This window comes from Desmodus rotundus, chromosome 11 (genome assembly GCF_022682495.2).
Source record: "Desmodus rotundus isolate HL8 chromosome 11, HLdesRot8A.1, whole genome shotgun sequence".
Classification (NCBI taxonomy): Eukaryota; Metazoa; Chordata; class Mammalia; order Chiroptera; family Phyllostomidae; genus Desmodus; species Desmodus rotundus.
This window is the reverse complement of record NC_071397.1, coordinates 95,127,001-95,140,981: the sequence shown is the minus strand read 5'-3', so window position 1 is coordinate 95,140,981 and position 13,981 is coordinate 95,127,001. Positions and strand designations below refer to the sequence as shown.

General features: G+C 37.5%; 1 non-coding gene across 1 annotated transcript; it reads left to right on the top strand.

Annotated features, from left to right (window-relative positions):
• Positions 1-367: 367 nt before the first annotated feature.
• On the top strand, positions 368-502 carry LOC112297475 (small nucleolar RNA SNORA66). Its single transcript, XR_002974045.1, has one exon. It is a non-coding gene; the product is annotated as a small nucleolar RNA SNORA66 (small nucleolar RNA).
• The last annotated feature ends 13,479 nt before the right edge of the window (positions 503-13,981 follow it).

Below are 13,981 nucleotides of genomic sequence, written 5' to 3'. Positions count from 1 at the left end.
TTCAGCAGAGTCAATAGCAAATTTGAATTGGAAAGCAGAAATTGATAATAAGAAATATCGATATGTTTATTTACACCGTTTTTTTTTAAATGGTGATTATAAAAGTTTTGTTCTGTTTCCCAAGAGAAAGATTTTAATACTCCTTACACAAATTCCCCTGTGGGTAAATAATTCAGGAGTAAAGCTCAGAAAAGATAAATTTTCACCATTGGAGGAATATGTGCCATATTAGTCATCAGGAAAAGTAGAGTTATTAAACATGGGTAAACTCCGAATGTATTTAGATTAATTGAACTGACACTTTTCTTTGGATAACTAAAAGGCTTGTTTCACACCCCTCAGGCTGCTGCTTTTAACAATGGCTATGGTACAAACTTGAGCATTATCTCTGCATGATGTTGCAGAAGTGAGGGGAACCAGATTTTTCTAAAGTAATTGTGATGATAGAAATGTGTTAGCCTCAGAAGCTACTGAGGTGGTCCCATTCTATCCTAGTACAGTGGGAAAAAAACAAAAACAAAAACACAATGGCTATAACATCCTTCCCTTCTATGAAATACAACTATACCGCCTGACCACAGTAATAGGAATAATACATATGTTATAATGAGTCTGGGTTTAAGTGCATCACTGGGAAATCATTTGAATGGAGGAAAAGAGAATTTTGTATAATAAGAGAACTTCAGCTTTATTGTGTTAGATTGGGTCAGATTCTCTACTTTGCAAAAGCCTCAGAGTCTTAGTCCAATAGCCTATTATAATAATGCACATCAAAAATATTTTCCTAAATTTGGAGAGTGGAATTAGTTTTGCAGAACAAGGAGAGTGAGAAAGAGATTTTCCAATACAATTAGAACACACTGTATATAGAGAAATTATTTTGGGGATGCCCCCTTGTAATTGCACCAGTTTTAATTTATAGTAGCCATTTATTATTTCCGCTGCTTTGTTTTCAGATGAAAGTTTTATGCTCTGCAGAAATTCAGTGCAATGAGGCAGGCCTAATATTATTTTTTGTTGTGCTGTGTTACATCCAATCTTTTTTATTTACGCTAAGCAATTGTTTTAGATGATTCTTAGTTTTTCTTCAATACTATGGCTCACTCTTGCAGAAATGTATGCAAATTTTTATTTTGTAAAAAATGGAAGGCAAAATCACACATTATGCTGCTCTTGCAAAAAAAAAATCATTAACTCTTGCCAAAAGCAAAGCAGTTGATCTCTCGCCATGCTAGTGTGTATGATTACTAATTTTCTATCAAGCATTGTCTTATGATAAACAAAACGGTCCTTCAATGATGCCAAAAGGCTGACAATTCTTTGATAACTCAGCAAGACTCCCTCTAACTACTTCCCAAAAGGGTCTTTTCAAGGAAACCACATCTATGGCTTTTCAGAAATGCCGGGGATATAAGCATACCTCAGGCAAATGTAATTGTAATGTTAATTAAATGATCCTCTCATTCACTTATTAATTATAGAATCACAGAATGATAGGGCTGAAATGACCTTGAGAGACCAACAGAGTCAGCACTGACATGCTCTGCAGGGACCACATATAAGCTAGCCTAGATCCACAGAAAACTATTTTATTTTAAAAATCTTAGCAAGGAAATTATGTTCACAAGTTCCTTTCATGATCTAGTCCAGGAATGAATGCACGTAGCATGAAGAAATCCTTCCAATACACCTTTCAGTTCCATTTGCAGAGTAGCCTAAGACACACCTGGCAGCCACCCTGTAGGTCAGCCAGTGTTGCTTGGTTTCCCTCAGAAGGTATCCCCTGTCCAGGCTTAATATCGCTCACTACTCCTAACTTCTAACCACTGCCTTATTTTCCTAGCTTTTCAGTTGTCACTGGTTATTTTAAATTCTCTTAGAATTTTCCACATTTTCCTTTATTTCTGAAACTTGTACTTGAAAAAGGTAAAAATCTGACCCATACAAAATGAAAGAATAACCTCCAACCAAGCCCACTCTAGCCCAAATTACGCAGCAAAAGAAATTTGCTATAATGGCCTTTTCTGCCCACCACAAACAGCAGAACAGGGTAGTTCTACACAATAGTTCCATTTCAGAGAAAGAGAGAGAGAAAATGGGGGCAGGGAAAAAAAGTTAAATTTTAAATGGTCACAAACTTAAGTTATGTGAATGTCCTAAAAATACATATTGAAGGTCAGAAAAAAAAAAACCCAAAAGGAAAACTCAAAGAAAATCGTGCCTATCCATATAATAGTTCTAACTGCAAAACACCAAAGGTAAGGAGAGGAGGAAAAGGAGAAGGAGAAGAAGAAGAAGAAGAGGAGGAGGAGAAGGAGAAGAAGAGGAGGAAGAGGAGGAGGAGGGGCCGGAAGAAAAAGAAAGAAGGAGGAGTACGAGGAAGAGCAGAAGGAGGAGGAAGAGGAGAGAATGCCTTAGATATAGTAAAATTGCAATGCAAAGAATTACAGGTTTCTCATTAGAAACCATGGAGGACAGACAGAGTGGAATGGTAGCTTTAAAGTACCGATTTTTAAAAAAAACGTTAATGCAAAATTCTATGCCAAGTGAAAAATGTCTTTAGGAATGAAGGTGAAATGAAGAAATTTTAAGACAAAGAAACACCAACAAAATATGTCACCAGTGGAACTTCAGTCCAAGAAATGTTTAACATATTTCTTCAGGCTAAAGAGAAATATTTCCAGAGAAAAATTTGGATCTTCTGGAAAAAAAATGAAAAGCTTTAGATATGGTAACTATCTGGGTAAATATTTGATCTCAAGTTTTATAAAGTACTTATGACTTTAAAATAAAAAGTATAACAGAAAAAAGTATTTTAAAAACTGCAGTAAGATATTTCTAGGATGATCTAGGGTGATATAGAAGATACAGCTGCAATCAGGTATAACAACATGGAAGTTAAAGTAGGATGCTAAAACATATTCTAATAAACTAAGAAAGGCAGGAATAGAAAGAAGGAATACAAAATAAACAAAACAATAGAGGAGACAAAAAAAATAATAATAAAATGGATGACATAAATCCAAATATATAAATAATTATAATAAACATTACTGATATAAATAATCTAATTAAAAGTCAAATATTGTCACAGTGGCTAAGAAACAAACAAAAACACCATAAAATGCTGCCTATAAGGGATGCATTTTAAATAGGAAAGCACAGATGTATTGAAAAAAATGGATGGAACTTGATACAAACAGCAAGCAAATGAAAATTGGAAGGGCAGTATTCACACTATATAAAATAGACTTTAAGATGAAGAGTATGACCAGATATAAAAACAGACATTTCATAGTGGAACCAATCTTCAGGATGACATAATAATCATAAATACGTTTACACCTAACAAAAAACTAATACACAGGTAGGGAGAAATGACAAAATTAAAGGAAAGATTAGACAATTCCACAATCTCTTGCACAAAATTCTCTTACACAAAAGTAAGAGATTTTAACATCAATCTCATAGAAATTGATGAAATGTTTAGGAAAAAACCCCCAGCAAAACCAGAAAATTTAAACAACCAAATCAACCACATGATCTAATTGACTTTCATCAAATGCTATATCCAACACCACCAGAATAGAAATTTTTCAAGTACACTGTCATTTTTACCAAATCATAAAATACTCAGTTAATTTTAAAGGACTGAGATGATACAGTGAATGTTCACTGAACACAACAGAATTAAATGAGAAACCAATAATCTCAAGTATTTTGAAAGCAAAAACCATGCTCCTAAAACTTCCATGGGTAGAAGATGAAATCTGAATATATGTTAAACTGAATAACAAAAATACAGCATACCAAAATATGTGGGGTGCTACCAAAACAATGTTCACAGGGAAACGTATTGCTTTAAATGTTCACATTAGGGAAAAAAGAAAAGACAACCAAAATCAGTAAGTAAGATTGTAAAAAAAAAAAAAAAGCTTATGAAAGAAAGGAAGGGGGGGCAAAAGTCAAAATAATAAAATGATAAAGATTAACAGAAAAAATAGTCAATAGAGTAAATTAAAAAGAAAAAAAGAAAAAAAAAGTTAATTCCTGAAAAGTTCAACAAAATTGACAAACCCTTGAGCAGATCAAGAAATGAGTTACAGCACATCTAGCCTTCGCAGGCCCTGCAGCCACGCAGGCCTCACTACCAGGCGCCTGGGGCACGGCGGGATTCAGTAGCGTACCCCAAATCCTCACCACTCTGGAGGGGGGCACCCTGAGCCAAGTCTGGGACCTCTTTGACCACACAGGGTCCATGCCCACCCCTGCACCAGGAGCCTGCCGCTCTAGTAATAAGTCATCATTTGTCAGGGTGGCTTCAGCACCCGAGCCTCCAGCCTTTAAAAAGGAACCACCCAGAGAGAAAGACTTTGGAAACCCAGGGCTCGGAGGGGTCCGCACAACAACTTCATTTCGAGCTGGGAGTCCAGAGCTCTTCATGAAACTTAACAAACCTGTAACAGCTTTGATTAATACCTTGGCGCGTGGCCAATATTAGTTATCTACAAGCAACACGGGAAGAGAAAAAGGGCCTCTGTGAAGCTATTGACAGTGAGAGACCCAGTTGTACGTGGAGGAAAACGTCTCCATGAGATTCATAGTGCTGCCCTAGGGATGGAGCTATATTAAGGGCTCCGTAATCCTCAAATGGCAGACTTTATAAATGCACGAGATCACGTTTCTTGTGTAGTTGCAACCAAACCACTATAGTAAATTTTGGATTTTCAAAGCTGCAGCCATTATCTCATTCTTTTTCCACAGAAAGCTTCTCCATGCATTTTTTAAATTAAAGCCTCTTATAAAAGTGCCATGAGAATGGAAGTCATTTTTGTTAGTTAAGTTCTGTATAATAAAAGTACCCAGTGTTGTTAAATTTGCATGGGTATTTTTAATATTTTAAGGTGCATTGTGCATTTGCAATTGTTGGGAGGGTTTAGTTGTTTTGCTATTTTGAAGGAATGGTCATCTTCTACCTGGGCATAGAACCTATATTTGTGAAGGAAAAGAAATAATTGTGAATTATTGTAAAGCCTGAAGTCAATGTTAAAGACAGATAGTTTACTCAGAGTCACAGATGGTTCCTATATGTTGGTTTTCCATTTCAGCTATTTTAGGTCCAGAATTTTATTTTAACTGGAAAGTACTCATGCTGAACTACTAAAACCAAAATTAAATGAGAGAATAACCCAAAGTGATTGGAGTTTTTCTTTAAAAAGAAAGTATGATGTTTTTATTTGACTACAGCTGTTACTTATTTTAGTTTTTGTAAATTGTTACAATGATAGAATAAACATAAGACAAAAAAAAAAAAAGAACAGAGACAGCTAGGATTGCTAATATCAGGAATAAAAAAAGAATGATCAATTCACATCTTATAGATATTAAAAAGATCAAAATGTTAATGTCAATACATTTGACAACTTAGGTGAAATTGACAGATGCCTTGAAAAAATACTTTTTATAAAAATGACCAAAAAGCAGGAAATCTGATCATTTAAAGAAACTGAATTTTGATTTAAAAAGAATTTCAGCAACAGCAACAACAAAAAGGCAAAAATAGTTTTACTAGAGAATCCTAGGAAACATTCAGGAAAAAAATTATGCCAATTTTATACATTTTCAAAAAACAAAAAGAAGGAACACTGAGAAACTCATTTTCCAGAATTATAAACCTAACATATTACAAACTTATATGCCTCCAGAACATGACACAAATATCCTTTATAAAATATTAGCAAATATAATGGACAATATATTAAAAACATGACACGTTATTACCAAATAGGATTTATCTCAGGAATTCAAGGCCAGTTAAATATTTTTTTAAATTAAGTATATTTTCCCATATTGAAATGACACAGGGGGAAATTCATATTGTCATTCCAGTAGAGGAACAACAAGCAGGTGACAATTCAACACATATTCCAACTAAAATATTTACCAAACTGGGAATAGAAAGGGGCTTTGTTGATCTGATTAAAACAACAACAACAACAACAACGTAGCTAACATCATACTAAGTGGCAAAAATATTGAACATTCCCTACTGAAACTGTTAACAAGGCTAGAATGATCTTGTTTATCACTTCTATTCAACATTATAATTAAAGGCGTAGTAAGGGAAGAAACAGAAATATAAGGCATAACAATTAGAAAGAAGAAAGTAAAGCCTTCTATTTGAAAATAATTCCATGAGTTTACAGAACCCTTGTAGACTTCAGGGAAGAGAGATAATACTTCATGAATAAGAAAACCCAGTATCATGAAGACATTAGTTTTAACTAAATTGATCTATGAATTTCACACTACTTCAATCAATGCTTTATTTTTGTAGAAATTGTCAAGCTAATTTTAAAACATACATGGACATAAAAGGAACTAGAATGGCCCAGGAAATTACTTAAAAGAAGAACAAAGTTTTATTTCTTATCTGATCAAATAAAGAAGTTTTTCTACAAAGCTACAATAATCAGGACAGTTTGGGATTAGTAAACAGATAAACATAGAGATAATAAAATGCAAGAGAGTCCATAAGTATATCTATATGTACACTGTCAATTAATTTTTGGTAAAGGAGCCAAGTAGATTCAATTGACAAAAGACAGTCTTTTTATTAAATGGTGCTGGAACACCTGGGAAATTCATATTTTAAAAACAAACATTGAAATTTTCTTCCCATAATGCAAAAAATCTATTCAAAATAGATTATAGATGTAAGTATAAAAGCTAATAATATGAGACTTCTACAAAAAACATAGGAAAAGATTTTTGTGACCTTAGAATTAGTAAAAATTTTAGGTTACAAAATTCACAATCCCTTCAAATTTTGAAAAGTTGGACTTCGTCAAAATTAAAACCTTTGGATCTTTGGATCTTTGGATCTTTGAATGACACTATTGAGAAAACCAAAAAAAAGAGCCATAGTTCGGGAAAAAACATTTAGGGAGTACATAAAACAAAAGACCTGTGGTTAGAAATTATATGTAAAGAGCACTTACATTCAATACTAAGTCGAATCCCCAGCTACAAATGAGCAAAAGATTGGAAAAAGAATCTGCAAAGCAACAGGAATGGCCAAGAAACACATGAAAAGACATTGAACATCACTAGTCATCAGGGGAATTTAAATTAGAATGGAAATGTGATACCACTCTCCTCCCATTCTATGCCTACAACTGAAAGCACTGGCAATGCAAAGTGAAGGCAGGAGGCAAATTCCAAGTCGACCAATTTAAAGATGTACAGTTTATTCTATATAAATTATCCTTCAATTAAGTTGGGGAACACCTGTAAACTATCTTTTCCTAAACAAAAAAAATATTCCAGTATAACCAAGAGCAAAAATGTATATACCAAAGAATATGAGAACAATAACCAAAACAAATCTTTGTAAATAGGAGGTATTCTAACCATGCTCATCTCTGCAAAGAAAATACAGCCACATGGCTGAAGCATTCACATCAGTGGTTCACTGTTTTGGCTCAGCTTTTCCTTGGAAGATCCATTTAGTCTCTGTTTCTAATAGGAGCCTTGCAACCGTGACTCATTTTGCAATTAGCATTCTCAGTGTGAGTGTAGTAAAGCTAACAGGTTTGGCATCATTTTCCTGCAAGGAAAAGAAATCTCTGACAAAAACAGCACTTCTGTTTAGTGTACAGATGTCAACTTTATTCAAGTGAAAACGTTCTCCTCCCTCTTCACATTTTTGTGGGCAATACTTCAGCTCTAATAAACGACCTGCTTTATACTTGCAACCAGACAATTAAATGTACTGAAAACCTGTAATCAAATAAAAATTACAATGGTGAATGCCAGCTCCCTTTGTTTTCTCTTTTTTAATAATTTTCAAAATTTTCTTTTTGCCTCACAGATATACAGAATTATTTTATATAGATAAAATACATTGATATGAAAAGTTACAACTTATATTAATGAAGACAATGGGTCTCCTGAGAAATCAGAGGCCAAAGATCAAGCAACGTGAAATTTATTTTAATTTGTATTGTTCTGGAAAAGACAGAAAAAAGGTTTTCTCATTTCCATATCAGTTAAGATTCAGTATTCACTGGCCAGACAAACAAATTACTTTATATTGATATGCTAATGAAGTCCTTAGTGCATAGTACTCACACCTACTGTGGTATATAAATTTTGTTAATGAAGAGGACAGAAAAAGCTTAAAGACTGAGAATATAGTAACAAAAATATTGTGACAGTGGGCATGACATAACGTTACCATAGGTAATTAACTAGTTGTTAATAAGAAAGAGAGCAAAGGGAATTGGACATCAGGTTTACAAAACTGAGAAACCTGTTTGCGTAGGCAGGAAGCTACAGCTTAACGCACTCCAGAGGATCATAGCACCGCCCCACCGAGGGAATTAGCACTCCTCCCTTCCCTCCTGTGATGAGTGGTACGGATGGGATTGGTAGAGGATACAGGGGAGGAGCTTGACCATACGAGCCTGTCAGTCTAACTAGGGGGTAGACCATCATAAGCACATGAAAGCTTGGGAAGTCGGTTATTATGAAAAAGCTCCTTGTTATAACCCCAAGTCTGTCTGTCTGTCTCTCTCTCTCTCTCTCTCTCTCTCTCTCTCTCTCTTTCTCAGCTCACCCTCTGTGCTCACATGTTCTTTCTTCATAGTCATGTGGCCTTAATGGACTCTAAACACTCTAAATGTAGGCTCCAGGCAGGAGCCTGGATATAGCAGCACAGCCGGGAACACAAACTAAGCTAGCCACACCGGGCTGAGATTGCTTAGCTGACTGCGTGGGCTCTAAAGGACTAAGCTTAATGTGACATGGAAACTCTGGACACTGGCCTTGGTTTTGGCCTTGAAGACACAGTTGGACTTTTTCCATGGTGGGACAGAGGGAGAGGGGACATAGGGCCTGAGGGGCACTCTTTTGATTTTTTATCAAGCGCCCAAATAAATGTTACCACCAGTTCTCACCCTCTTCCACTTCCACTGGCACCAAGAGTATTGATAGAATGTGGATCTGAGGCTGTTAGCTGCTGGCTTTCCTACCTCTGCTCACATTTGCTAATGACCTCTGTGGACCTCCCAGATATGGCTTAGAGATGTTTGAATCTGACCTTGTAATCTGAGTAAACGTGGCATAACAGGAGTGGCAGGAATGAACAACAGACGTACCAGGCAGTGAGAGTGGGTGTTGTGACGCAGGCCTGAGGTGGTGGCACGGACACAGAGAGGACAAAAATGTGAAAGGGGCTCGTAGCCTCCAAATCTAGAATCGGCACAGATCTAAGAGGAATACCGAAGAAAAGAAGACAAAGGAAAAAAGGAAAAAACAGTTGGCCTATCAATTCAGCCTGAACCCCACCCTACACAGCCTGAGATGAGTGCTCAAGTCCAGTTTTAAGCATAGCGATGATTCACAGTCAAGGACAAGGCAAGACACGGAAACTGCATTCTTTAAAGTACTTGATATCTGGCATTAGTTTGCTAAGGCTGCTGTAACCAAGTACCACAAACTGAGTGGCTTAATAACAGAAATCTGTGTTCCTACAGTTCTTCAGGCAAGAAGCTGGAGATCAGGGTGCGGGCAGGGCCCTGCTCCCTCTGAAGAACCCTGGGAGGGATCTGTTACAGGCGTGTCTCCCAGCTTCTGGTAGCTCCTTGGCTTGTGGCAGCAGACTTAATCTCCACATGAACTCCTGGCTCCGCAATGCCATGTGAAGATTGGGTGTGTGTCCCAAGTTTGCCCTTTTATAGGGACATCAATATATTAGCCTAGGGCCCACCCTAAATGACCTCATTTTACGTGATTACCTCTGTAAATCTCCAAGTAAAGTCGCATTCTGAGGAACAGAGGATCGGAGGTTGGGGCTCCAGCCTACTTTACGTAGGGTCACAATTCTTCTCATAAAACTGATAAGTAGCTAAATTGGCATTCTCACCTGCATGTAACTCTGCAATTAGACCACTGCGAGGTGGCAGAAATGAAACCTATCATATTCCTTGGTTTTTGCTAAACTAGAGAAAATCTGATGATCTGAACTACTTGCTCTTCTACAAAGTTGCCATTGACTATATTCACTCTGCATATTGATTTATACACATTAATTTTCTCTTCACCACACATATAGGCATAATTCTATACACCTTTCGGTGATGGGGACTGACATTTACCGGTCACTCCAATCTCTAAGGGTTAGGAATAAGGCTCTGCGAAGTAGTTTAGGGAATGTTTTTATAACAATAATTAAGATCACCTTTTATACCTGTTACAGAAAAAGTCAGATGACTAAGAATTTCTATAGAAAAATGATGACAAAGATATACAGTTCTAATAAAATTACTTCATAAGACTAAAAATAAATACTGAAACAGATAAAATGTGCCCAGCATCATATTTTGAATCAAGGCCAGGAAGGCCACAGTGTAAGTGGCACCGGACGACTCGTGAGCCCATGCCACCGCCATACCCAGCGCACTCTGTGAGCAGAATAAAAGTTTCAGCACCAGGCACACAGGCTGGTTCACTTACTCTCTCTCGCTCCCCCGAATAAATTTAGAGCCACTTTCTTCTCCAGGAAACTGCTTTTCTTGCAATCTATTCACATTTTTGTGAGAGTGCCTTGTTTAAATGTTTATATACGAAACAATACTCTCTAGAATAGCTTTCTTTTGTCTGTATCTTAACACACAATGAAAATCAAAATAGCTCAGATAACTGCTTTACCTACCCCAGAACCGAAGAAAAGGCCAACAGACCGCTCGTTTCTGTAATTCACTTTAGAAAACAAGCGGAGGAAATTTGGGCCTTAGGCAGGCTGTTGCATGGATCCATCATATTTTAAGTCTAATAACTTTTTCAGAAGCACAATAAAAGAATAGCAAACCATTTTTATTTGAATAAAATCTACTTCTACAAAGCATGGATTTACCAAAGTACTTCAAAGGCGATTCACTGAATACCCCAAGGATGGTTTTAAGTTAAATTTTGAGAAAGACGTGACTCAATGGTCCATAAAGAAAGGGTAAGAGAATTTCATTTACAATGAGAAACACGTGGAAGAAAAGGAAGAATACAACCCCCTTGCTTGTTCCTGGAAAGGTGGTCAGAGCACCAGACGGTGCCACACAATTAGAACTGTCTGAATTTAGATCTTGAGGAGATAAAGGCACAAAAGCTTCCAAAATTCTCCACTTGCTCCACAAATTTCTTAAGAGTAAGTTAAGTTTTAATATGTTAGGTAACTACAGGCATACTTCATTTTATTGCACTTTGCTTTATTGGACTTCACAGATGTTGCATTTTTTACAAATTTGACAAATCCACCAGCAAAAAAATATTATGACTCACTTTATGCTGTACTTGATTTATTGTGGTGATCGAGAACCAAACCTGCAATATCTTCCAGGTATGCCTGTACTAACCAGTGTTTTCTTTATTAAAGACCTGGGTTGGAAACCACGCAGATCATTCTAACTTGGGTTAGAGGATTGGAAAAGGTGAGTTGGTGGAGGGAAATCACCAGTGTTAAAGCAAAGTGTGGCTCACATGGAATGAGAAGAAGAAATGTGGGAACAGGGATAGCTGTGGGCCACCTCCCTCTCTAAGCACAGTGAGTCATTATGACATTCTTTCCATGGCAGATTTTTAGTTGCTAGGATTTATGAAAGAAGAAAGCTTGAGAATTAACACAGGGCAGCCCTAATATAAATAACAACATGAGGTTAAAGAAAAAAATCAATTGAAGTTATTTCAAGGTCATCAGTTCTGTGCAAGAGGGGAAAACATCTCACAAGCTGAGCCCATACAGGTTCATTTGTTACAACTAAGGCAGCCGAGGTGAACGTGAGAATTGTTCAGGTATTCCCAGTCACTTTCCATAAAACACAAGTAAGGACTGAAGAAGCAGAGTTCTTAACACGCAACGCTACTTTTATTTACAAGAGCTACCACTAGTTTCTCACTCCCTACTGCCTCCTTCAAGCTCACCTCCCCCATTCTGAAAATATCTTCCCTGTGCGTGGACCTTCCCTTGGCTTTCACACGACCCTTCGCTGTTTTTAGTACCACCGTTTCCACGTGAGATGGCCACGTCTGTTGCATCTTAACTCTTCCTTACTCTTTGCAATGAAACCTTTCCTACCACCCCTTTTCTCGGGAGACCTTCACCTTGACTTCTTGGTAGTATTTTATGCTATAGCTCTACTCCTCTTAATCCAGACTTTCTGTCCCTTTCCTTTCCTGCTTTTAAAATTTCTAGTCCTCCTACTAGGTCTCTGATTATACTTTCTCACCATCTTTCACTAATATATCTTCATTTCCTTATTCTAGTAGCATAGATATTTCTTCCTATCTTTTATACATATTTTCCCAATCTCTCCTACATGACCACAAACTTCTTCAAATTTCTATCTCTGGCTTCTATTACTAAAATTTTTATTACAGCCCCATCTCCGCCCTAATAATCTACCAACCCTCAAATTTGACATGAAAGCAACCATACTTGATTGAACTGCTGCCTTGCCAATATTTCTGTTTAATCTTATATCCCAAAGGATGATTTTTTCCCCCCTCAACCAGCAGAGGCCATTTGGCTTTCCACTATTTTCCCAGATGGACACTTCCCCTTATCAAGCTCAGCTACTTTAGACAACTTGCTTTATTCATCAATTTATTCAGCAGATATCTGCACATGTACCAGGCATTGCCGGCATCGAAGTTACAATATTAAACATATCAGTCACGGTCCTTTTTGTCATTTGTTTCTAATTGATTAAAGTCTGGAAGGAGTTTAAAAATGAATAGGAGCTTGTAACTGTGATGTTACAATGCAGGATATGTGTGTGACCTTGTTTGAATAATTAGGAGACCGACCCGATGCGGAAAGTCAGGGGAGACGTCCCTGAGTGAAGGCGGATGCTTGGAGAAAGGCAGCGCTTGGGTGGGCAGGCTGGCTCCCCAAGCCCCTGAAACCCTAACCGTGGCTCAGGGAGCAACTGCTCCTCTGACAGTAGCAGTTAAGATGAGAATATGAGGACCTTCCCTTACTTTTTCTTTCAGTTCTCCGAGTCCTCACAGCCAATAGGCTATCGTGGCATGGTGTCACAGGTCACCTTGACGGGGCCATACAGTACCCAGCCATGTGGTCAAAAATTTTTCTGGGTGTTTCTGTGAGGGTGTTTTTGGAGGACATTGACATGTAAATAAGTAGACTGAGTAAAGCAGATTGCCCTCCCTCATGTGGGTGGGCCACATCCAGTCGGTTAAATAAGTTAAAGGGCTGAATAGAACAAAAAGGCTGACCGGCCCCAAGTAAGGGGATTCTCCCTGACAGGCTTCAAAGTGGAACATTAGATTACTCTTGCCTGCAGGTGGAACTGAAACAAGGGCGCCTCCTGGGTCTCAAGCCAGCTGGCCTTTGAACATAAACAACATCATCAGCTCTCTGTGGTTCTCCGCTGGCCAGCTCACCCCATAGGTCTTGCAACCTGCCAACCTCCATAGTTATGTGAGCCAGTTCCTTATAGATACATGTTCTGTGTCTAGGAAGAACCCTGACTAATACAGTTATAAAGACTTCTAATAAATTTTTAATGCAATTTCCCATTCTGTTTTTATGTCAACCCACTGCATAAACAATAAGAGAATAAGAAAGTGAGTTACTGTATTAGCTCCCACTAAAGACATTTTTGAGAAGCCTTTTGGTTTTGTTTGGGAAAAACACCTTGATGGATTTCCAAAGAAAGTGAGACATGTAGGAACATACCAAGGCAGCAAGTCATTATGGGTAAACTGCTTTATATGAAAAAAAAGGAGATCAGTTTTGCTTCTGGAAGGGAATGGAGGAAGGAGCTCAGAAAAGAGGAGGAAGAAAGAGGAGTCAATGATACGAGGGGATGGAGCCTGAGCACCACAAGAAGTGAAGACTCTGGTCTAGTCACTGAAAAGATTTTAGGAACCAGATGTCGCAAGTCCACTCCTTAGTAGGGGACAG